Source organism: Rhinolophus sinicus, linkage group LG06 (assembly GCF_036562045.2).
Source record: "Rhinolophus sinicus isolate RSC01 linkage group LG06, ASM3656204v1, whole genome shotgun sequence".
NCBI classification, from domain to species: domain Eukaryota; kingdom Metazoa; phylum Chordata; class Mammalia; order Chiroptera; family Rhinolophidae; genus Rhinolophus; species Rhinolophus sinicus.
Genome location: NC_133756.1, coordinates 18977353 through 18988059, shown reverse-complemented (window position 1 = coordinate 18988059; position 10707 = coordinate 18977353).

Here is a 10707-nt window from a genome sequence, read left to right as displayed (position 1 = left end):
GGATCTCACTGCCTGCATCCTCTTTATTCCATGTGCAGTTCACAGGAAACGGAAGACCAGGTGCCTTACATCTGGCATCTGCAGCCTGTCTCCCTTAGGCTTTCGGCTATGCCCTCACTGAAGATTCTGGAAACCAGAGTTCTGCTTGGAATCCTGGGGCCAGCTACTCGCATCAGCCTCACGGCCTTGTCTTCCGACATCGCCACCCAACATGTCCTGTGGACAGCTCCCCTGTCCCATCCCCCTCTCCTCTGGATGCTGTTTGCTGGCTGCTCCCCAGCCTCCCGCTGCTCCGCTCACCCCCAGCTGTGCACAGGGCCCTTGGTGAACAAGCCCCTCTCTGTCCTCAGGCTCATCACTGACACGCTGTCCACGACAGTCACAGCGACCAGGTTGTCCCACGGGCCCTTCTTGCTCCGGAACCTGCTCTTGTGAGGGCTCTTCCTTCTCCCGTGCCCCAGAGTGTGGGTCAGAATCGTCCTGTACTTCATGCTGCTGACTGGACTGCATGTGGCTCTGGAATGGCACGCTCCCCCTCGCCTCCACGTCTTGGTCTGTGCTGTGTCCTTCCCCGCATCCTTCCTCAGAAGCCTCCTCTGACCCCCATGCCTGGGGAATGCCCACAACACCAACCAGCCCCCCTTTATCTCCCTGGAGGTACCTGTTGATTTGGGGTGTGTCTCCCTTAGACCTGAGCCCCTCAAGAGCAAGGGCCTGGGTATCTCATTCGTTTTCATGTCCCCCAGAGACTGGAGCAAAATCAGTGCTTAAACAATAGAGACTACTTCTAATAGACTGTTGGGGTGAGAAGGGTGGGCAGCGGACCAGGCAGAGGGGACAGTAGGAACATGGCAGAGGTGTGTGTGCAGGCGAGATGTGTTCAGCAAATGGCTTGTTGTGGTGGGCCTGGAGATTAGAGTTTAGAGGGAGAGTGTTTTTGGGGTAGGAGGCATGAGAAGGGGGTGGGAAGACTGGCATAGCAGAGACTCCGTCTGGAGGCCAGCATGGGGCCGGATGCGACAGAGGAAGCTGGCATAGGAGTTCAGGTGCAGATGGGCACCTAGCTGAAAGGATGGAGATGAGAGGGTCCTGGCTGTTCTTACTGAAATGCAGCATGCAGACCTTTGCAGCTTCCTCTCTCACAGGGTCTCAGGGTGCCAGGGTGCCAAAGACCAGGATCCTCCATGTTGGGGACCCCCTCACCCCTTGGTGGTCCTTCCCCTCAGCTCCCAGTGTCTGCAAGTGCTCATTCTCCTCATGGAGCCATAAGTGAGAAGCAGCCTGGGTTTGTTCCAATCCCAAAGGGACCAACACTGTAACCAGGATAGGCAGGGTGGGCAGCCTTTGGTTAAGGGAAGGAAGCACAAATGGTGAGACCTTGCACAGGAGGCGTGAAATGCTGATGATACAGAGCGGGCCTCAGTGCCTGCAGCCCACGAAGCCTCACCTTGGATGGGAGATTTCCATGTGGAAGGAAACCCCCTCTCATGCTGGGCCCAGGAAGAATCCTTCTCAGGATCAGCTGTATCTCTGGCTGGCCTCACCCTCACTACTTGCAAGTTCTTCCTGAAAAACCACTCTCACCAACCTCCTGCTGAGAACCTCAGCTTGCAGAACAATGGAGGGTAAGGACTAATATTTACTGGTATGTGCTGGGAGTATTGGGTAGGTCACAGCCCAAATACAATCGCAATTCTCCTATTGATTATATGAGTTGGCTTCATTGTTCCCATTTTGTAGGTGAGGAAGCTGAGGCTCATTGGTGATGTCCCATAACTATGGCTTTTTGGGGTTTGGAATTCAGGCCTGACTCACTCTAAACGTTGTGCCACACCACCTGTCCCTTTCCTTAGTCCTATGTTTATGGGGAGACAGTATGGAAGGTGTATCCTTCTGGTGGTAGGCTCTGTTTTGCCCTTTGCTCTGAACAGGGCACAAAGATGGCTGGGCTGGGGGTGGAAGCCCCACTGGGGTCTGGGGGGTTCTGGTGACAGACCTTGCCAGACCTTTTTCCTGCCACCTCAGCCCTCAGCCACACCTCCTTCCCTGGCCACCTCCTCCCTGTCCTCTCCACGGCTCTAGCTCTCAGATGACGCCATTGTTTTTCACCTGTCTGTTCTCTCAATTCAAATCCAAATGTATTTCTCATTTCATTGATCCCAGTCACTCACTGAGCACACTCTGCCAGGCCTTTTGCCAAGGCTGTCCCATTGCACAATCCTAGGGGGCGCCATTCCCTCAAGAATACAGTGTCAGCGGTGCCCCTGGCATTGTGGAAGGCAGTGGCTCAGCTCTCTGCATTGAGGAGAGAGAGCGGTAACAAGACCCAGTCCTGGAGGAGGAGGTCTGCCAGAGGAGAAAGCCACACTGTCCCTGGAGGCCAGGACAGGTGATCACTTCTTCTCTGCCAGCCACCAAAGGGCCAAGGCATTCGGAGTGTTCCCAGGTCCACATCACACAGTGAGCAAGGATGGGGACCCCATGAGGGCAGGTTGGATGCTTAATTCCAAGAGGAAAGGATTATTATATAGGAGAATAAAGTTGAGAACGATTAAGACAGAAACTCAGGGATGGAGAAAAGAGAAGAAAGAAAAGGAAGAGCATTACACGCTCTCATCACTAAAAGCGTATCCCTGCCAGACCCAGCTGACCCCTACCTGTGCAGCCCGGCCTGAACAAAAACCTCCTGGTCCCAGAGTCTCAGCCTCAGACTCTGGGCAGCAGCTCCCCAGTCCGGTGTGGCCGGCTTCTGACAGCTCAAGTCAAGGCGTGGATGCGCCCTGGCTCCTCCCCCAGCCCTGAACTCCCCCGCCAGCCCACTCAGCCTTGGGTTCTGAGGGACAGTGCCTTTCCCTGCTACCGATGCTTCTGGAGAAAAGAGAACTTGTTCTGGGCTCAGGTTCTCCAGGACCCCTGGAGGGCTCAGATGGAAGACCACTACTCAGAGTTAGCTGTGGTGGCTGCAGTGGCAGCCCTTGCCCCCGCATACCTGGGCAAACAGGTTTGTCAAGACAGGAGGAAAGGCAGGGCTGACACTAGAAACTTAGCCATTGTTTGGAGCTTAGAGGAAGGGTTTGGTGTTGGGCCACAGCTCATGCACAGGGTGACTGGCACATGTGCGCACACACACATGTGCACACATGTGACTACCGTGTTTCCCTGAAAATAAGACCTAGCAGGACCATCAGCTCTAATGCGTCTTTTGGAGCAAAAATTAATATAAGACCCGGTATTTTATATTGTATTGTATTGTATTGTATTGTATTGTATTGTATTGTATTGTATATTATACCCAGTCTTATATTAATTTTTGCTCCAAAAGACGCATTAGAGCTGATGGTCCTGCTAGGTCTTATTTTCAGGGAAGCACGGTAGCAGCTTTTCTAGGAAGTGCTGTGGAGCAGTGACGACTACACAGAGCTCCGAGTCAGATGAGCTCAGGCTCATTTAGTCTCCTCGGCTCGCCAGCGTTTCATAGTGCCTGACATCCAATGGCTTCTCTGCAGAAGTCACTTTTATGAGGAACCAGAGCTCAATCCAAGAGTGAACAGCTGAGCCCCATGGCAGCAAGTCACAAAGGAGGTAGGTCTGGCCAAGAAGAGCTGTGCTCCTGCCACTAGCACATTGGTGATCCTTGAAAGTGGATCCATGTGTCCCCGTGTCACTGTGGGCCCGTTTCCTCATCTGTGAAGCGAGCTGTCTGGGATTGTTTCTAATGACCTTGGAGATCTAACATGGTGTTAACTAAATTATGCCCCAGGTCCCCTCCAGCCTTTGGGTTCTAAGGGTCGGGGAGGAAGCAGGAGCTGTGATGGAAAAGTGGAAGAAGAGTGAGGGCTCAAATCCACAGGCTTTACAGCGCCCCTGGGATCCACGCCCGCCCTGGCACTCATCCGTCATGTGAGGTTGGCCTGCATACGTTCCCTCTCTCTGCCTCAGTTTCCTTGTATGTGAAACTGGGATAACAAAGGGTCATCTTGAGGCATAAGGTGAGTGTGTGTAAAGCACGGAGCACTTGGCCTGGCATGCTAATGCTCTGTCATGAGGGGTTCTTGTGCTGTTATCATCTCTGGGGGACAGAAGGCATTGTGTAGCTCCACACTGATTGAAAGGGGGCTGGTCCTAAACAGTCAAGCCGCTTGGAGACGTCCTTGGTTCTGACAAATTTCAGGATCAGACAGGCCCTGAGAGGGCTTGGCCATGGGTGGTGGGTATTGGCTTCACACCTGAGTTAATACCACCTCACTTGTCACATCCTCTTCAGAAAGCAGAGCTGGTGGCTTCCCCAATCAGGCTCTAGAAAGCTGTTCAATGAGCATCTGACCCTCATTGGGAAGAAAATAAACAGGCCACAATTTCTCTGCTGCCTTTCACACGAAATCGGGTGAAGAGATTCAGAAGAGCCTGGGATTAGCAACTGGAGGCAGAGCCTGGAACCTGGATTCGTGGTCCTATCCACCATGCTGTCCTACCCTATGTCATGTCCTTTCCTGGGCTCTGGGGTCTATGGCACCCCACGCTTTCCTGTGCTCCCCGTTATGACTCCTATCCCTTGTCTTAGAATTGCTTGTTCGTTTCATTGCTTTGCTGGGTTCATTTCTGTCCCCAGTACCTGGCACAGGGCCTGGCACCCAGTAGATCCTCACTACATTTTCATCAAATAAGTGAATTTTGCGTATTACATTCGTTTCCTCCAAGAGCTCTTTGTGAACTATAAAATACCAAATCCATGCAAAGTTTCATTAGCAAAAACCCATATCCCAGCTGAGATCGTTTGTAATACATACCCAAGTTAAAAGTAGCTGAAACAAGAACGATCTTTTTTCACGTAAAAGTCTGAAGACCAATAGAACAGGACTAGCGAGGTAGTTCACAGTTTGTTACCAACCTTGGTGTTATCAGCACCACGCTCCAACCCACCGAGCTAAGCAACCACCCCCACAATTTTTTAAAGACACTTCAACTCCTTTTCTCTCGCTGCTCTGCTATCTTCCATCTCATAGTTTAAAATTGCTGCTCAAACTCCAGCCATTGCCTCTATATTCCAGTGTACATTTCCCAGAAATTGCACACAGCACTTCCACTAATGTCTTGTTACCCAGCACTTACTCACACGGTCACTTCTACCTGCAAGGAGAGATGGGAAATATTGTCGTTATTTTGGGTGGCTTGTACCCTGTTATGAATCTGAATTTCTTTTTTTATTCATTAACAGAAAAGAATGGATGCAGGGGGGATGCCAGACATACCACACTTTAGAGTCCAAATGCCAGATCATTCTCTTATTGTCACCCATGAGCCCTGATTTAAAATTTATACCTCAAGCTAAAAAGCTATACATTCAAAATGATTGGCTTTTTATTTTTAATTTCATCCAGTTGTATTCACATTTTTCATTTTCTAGTTTATGCATATTATACAAAGAACTAATGATCACATTATTTCATGTGAACTGATAAGACCCAGGGCTTAGATATACTGGTCCAGAAACAATCCACATCAGAAGGAGACACTCAGAGCAAAGCCTAAGCAGTTCTTCCTAGTTAAATTCCTTTATTCTGAAATGTTACTTTCAGATTTTACCAGATCTCCATGCCAACTTATTGAAAGGTGCTTAGGAATAAGGGGAATTATCTCCACTTCACAGTTCAAGGAACTGAGGCTCTGAGATGTCAGCAAATTTGCCAAGACCACAGAATGAGTTTGTGGCAGGACTGAGATGGCCACCCGAGGCTGCCGGCTCCAAGGTTAGTGCTCTTTCATCGTCATCATCCTGTACCAGGGCTTCGTGGAAATGGTGGAGGTCGGCTCCTTCCTCACAATTCCCTCAAGAAGCACCCAACGGACACCTGTGTTTGCAGGAGGTGCTGGGGGCTCGGGGAGAAACCAGACCCAGCCCCTCTCAAGGACCTCCTGGTCTGATTGGGGAGGGGGCTGGTCCTTACACAGACTTAGAATATAGTTTTTAGATTCCTTCCAAACTCCAGTATTCCATCTGGAATGGGAGATGGGGTTGGAGAATTAGGGCTGAGTTCAAACCTTAGACAAAGAACAGTAATGTTTATATTTGATGTGTAGTAGCACGGCTAAGAATATATGGGCTTTGAGATCAAAAAGCATTAGTTCTCTTCTCAAGGAAGGCAAGTCACGGTCTCCGTTTTTCATGTGAGAAAACTGAGGCTGAGTTTAGTCACTTGCCAAGATCAGCAGGCCAGCAAGTAGCAGAGCAAGGCTGGAGCACAGGCTTCCCAGCGTCAGGGCAGGTCTCCCACTCACCTTGCTTTGCGTGGGTAGCTCTCCAGAGCCTCTCTGCTCTGACCCCTGGCTCATGCTCACGGTCTGCCAGGCCAGACCTGGCCCACCACCTGGGTTTTATTCGGTAGCTAGAAGTCTATTGCCTGTGAGGAGCTGTTGGAAACATGTCCTATCACCTGGAAAGAGGCGATCTCGCTGAGCGAGAGATGGGCCCTTGTGAGATTTGTAATGCTTGCTCTATTAGGCTCCATTGCATGAAGCTAAGACTCTGAAACTCCAGTTAGATTGAGGCATTAGGAATTATCTCCGGAAGTTCACTCACTTTTGTAGGGCTCCTGACTCCTCTGCATTCTGATGAGGCAAATGTGATTTGCAAAAAAAATGACTAGATCCCTTCCTTTAAGGAAATTTAGCTGGAGATCTCAGTGTTAAGAACAGAGAAAAGACTGAGGGATTCGAAGTAAGACAGACATAGCTCTGAACAAAACTTTGGCCTGCTAACTGTGTGACCTTAGGCAGGACACCTCACCTCTTTTAGGCTCCGTGTGTCAGGACATCTGGCTTGATGGTTGTGAATATTAAAGGAGAGACTATAAAACCCGTTGCCCACTACTGGGTCCAGGAGACGTGCTCTCTTGGTAATAACAGGCAAATGCTGGATGAATGCCCACATCTGTAACTATTAAAAGTGAGATAGTAATTCAAAGAAGGGAGACATTCATATGTGAATTATCTTATAAGGCCTTGGCTTGGATTGCAGGTAGTTCAGACCCCTGGGTCTGAGGCCATGGAAAGGCTGCACTTTTCAGAATGTGCAGTACAAGGCACGGATGGCCGCAGGGGGAGGAAAAGGACAAATTTTAGCATCTTTCATCCCACGGTCCCTCTGGGAAAGCCCACTAGGTGGCTGTCCTTTCTTCACTCTCTCCCACCCCATTTCATGTTGTATTTGAAGCCAAACGTCCACATACAATAACTGTAGATAAATGGGCTTTTCATTTTGAAGCAAAATGTTAAAAGTTCTCTCAGACTTTCCTGGTATGTAGGAGTCAGTGTGTCAGAAAAATCTAAATATAAGCAAGTATCTATAGTTTTCTGTATCTCTCTGAAACTTTCAAAACCTGTCTCTGGAACACTGCGACTCTCTGAAATATTCTGAAACTCCTTGAAATGACTTTCTATAAATCTCTGAAATTCTAAATCTCTATGTGGATGGCTTTTTCTGAATTCATCTACTTTTTGAAAAACCACACATTCTTCCTGAATCTCAGAGACTCACAGTCCATCTATCACAGCTCATTATCATTTCACCAACGGGTGTTGGGCAGAGACAGGTGCTGTTTATGAGCAACCCTCCCTCCCCATTCACTAGCTTGCAGATTGTACTCACCTCCTAGCACTGAGCTACACCTTCCTTTCTTCAGAAACACGTAGCGATCAGATCCCTTCCCACAAGGGAAGTTCAGCGAGAGAAGAGAGCCGGCCATTTGGAGTCAGTCAAACCCAGGTGTGATTTCCTGTCCTTCACCTTACTATTCGGGTGACTTTGGGCAAATTCTTCTCCCCCTCCATGTCTCTCATTTCTAACCTAGTGACAATAATAGTGCAGACGACAGATCTGTGAGGATTAGAGGAAACAGTTCATGTGCACAACTATAAGAGGCAAGTGTAAAAAGCCTGGTGAATGCCCGGGATTATCATAACTTTAAGTGATGTAGGAGCTCAGAGGATGATGGGATTTACTGTGTGTGTTTCACGAGCCCTTGGTATGGAGTAAAAGTAATTTAGAGAGTCCATTACACTTAAGAAATTGTGTTGTATGAGCCCACAGTAGTGCCTCCTCTGCAGATTCTGTGGGACTATGGACCCTCAAGAATTAGTCTTAAGCCCCACCCAGCTTAATTGTGGTATAATTGACAAATAAAATTGTAACATATTTACATTGCACAACATAATCATTTCATATACATATACACTGTGAAGTGATTCCCACAGTCAAGTAATTAACACATCTGTCACCTCACAGTGACCCTTCTTTTGGTGAGAATGTTTGATATCTACTCTTAGTAAATTTCAAGTATATAATACAGTATTTTTAACTATAGTCACCATGCTGTATATTATACACTCAACACTCATTTCTCTTATCATTCACAGTGTGTACCCTGGGACAGACCTCCCTCCATTTTCTCCATCCCCCATCCCCTGGCAGAAACCATTCTGCTCTCTGTTGTAGGAGTTTGACTTTTTTGTTGTTGCTGTTCCACATATAATTGGTACGTCATGTTTTTCAGTTTTTGAGAGCCTCTATCCTGTTTTCCATAATGGCTGTATCAACTTACTTTCCCAGCGAGAGTGTACAAGTGTTCCGTTTCTCCACATTCTCACCCACACTTGTTATCTTCTCTTTTTGATAATAGACATTCTAATAGGTGTGAGATGATATCTCATTGGGATTTTGATTTGCATTTCCCTGATGATTAGTGATGCTGAACATCTTTTTATGTACCTGTTGGCCATTTGTATGTCTTCTTTGGAAAAAAAGTGTATTAAGGTCTTTTGCCCAATTTTTAAAAAGATTTTTATTAAAAATATAGCTAATATACAATATTATATTAGTTTCAGGTGTACACTATAGTTATTCAACATTTATACACCTAAAGAAGTGATCACCATGATAAGTCCAGCAACCATCTGACACCGTACCGTGCTATCACAATATTATTGACTGTATTCCCCATGCTGTACATGACATCCCTGTGACTTAATTGTTTTATACCTGGAAATTTGGACCTCTTATTCCCCTTCAACCTTTTCCCCTTAAACAATTTTTCAATTACAGTTGACATTCAAGATTATTTTATATTAATTTCAGGTGTGCAACATAGTGATTAGACACAGTGATTTATATAGTTTACGAAATGATCCCTCTGACTAGTCTAGTACCCACCTGGCAGTATGTATAGTTACTACCATATCATCGACTATATTCCCTATGCTTTACTTACATCCCAGTGACTATTTTGTAACTACTAGTTTGTACTTCTTAATACCTTCACCTTTTTCACCCTGCCCTACAACCTCCTCCCATTTATCACCCCAACAAATCTAGTATCCATCTGACACCATACATAGTAATTAGAATATTATTGACTGTATTCCTTATGTATAACAGCCAATTTGTACTTCTTAATCCCTTCTTTTTTTACCCACACCCCCAACGCCCCTCTTATCTGGCAACCATCAAAATGTTTTCTGTATCTATGAACCTGTTTCTGTTTTGTTTGCTTATTTTATTCTTTAGATTCCACATATAAGTGAAATCACATTGCATCTGTCTTTCACTTTCTTACATTCCACTCAGCACAATACCCTCCAGGTCCATCCATGCCACTGCAGATGGAAAAAACCCATTCCCTTCCATGACTAAGCAATATTCCATTGTATATACAAGCATGTACTGACTCCTCTTTATCCATTCTTCCATCGACTAATACCCAGGCTGCCTCTGCATCCTGGCCATTGTAAACAATGCTGCAATTAACATAGTAGCATTTGGGTTTCTTAGGATAAATACCAAGAAGTGGGGTTACTGGGTCCTTCTTTGTCTATTGTGATAGCCTTTATTTTAAGGTCTGTTTTGTCTGGTATAAGTTTTGCTATTCCAGCTTTTTGTTTGTTTGTCTGCTTCCATCATGAAATATCCTTTCCCATCTCTTTACTTTCTGTCTATGTGTGTTTTTCAATCTGAAGTGAGTCTCTTGTACACGGCATATGTAAGGGTTTTGTTTCCTTATCCATTTAGCCTTCCTATGTCTTTTGATTGGAACATTTAATCCATTTACATTGAAGGTAATTCTTGACAGATATGTAGCTATTGACATTTTATTACTCGTAATTTTGATTTTTTTTTCCATCTTAAAGCAGTCCCTCTAAGATTCCTTGTAATACTGTTTTGGTGTTGATGAACTCCTTTAGCTTTTACTTGTCTGGGAAGCTCTTTATCTCTCCTTCGATTTTAAATGATAGCTTTGCTGGGTAGAGTAGTATTGGTTTTAGGTCCTTGCTTTTCATCACTTTGAATATTTTATACCAATCCCTTCTGCCTGCAAAGTTTCTGTTGAGAAATCAGCTGACAATCTTTTGGGGGCTCCCTTATAAGTTATTAGTTGTCTTTCTCTTGCTGCTTTTAGGATTCTCTCTTTGTCTTTAACCTTTGCCATTTTAATTATGACGTGTCTTGCTGTGGTCCTGTTTCGTTCATCTTGTTTGGGACTCCCTGCACTTCCTGGACTTGTATGTTTATTTCCTTCACCAGGTTAGGAAAGTTTTCAGTCATTATTTCTTCAAATAGGTTTTCAATCCCTTGCTCTCTCTCTCTTCTCCTTCTGGTACCCCTGTGATGTAAATGTTGTTACTTTTGATGTTATCCCAGAGGTCTCTTAAACTATC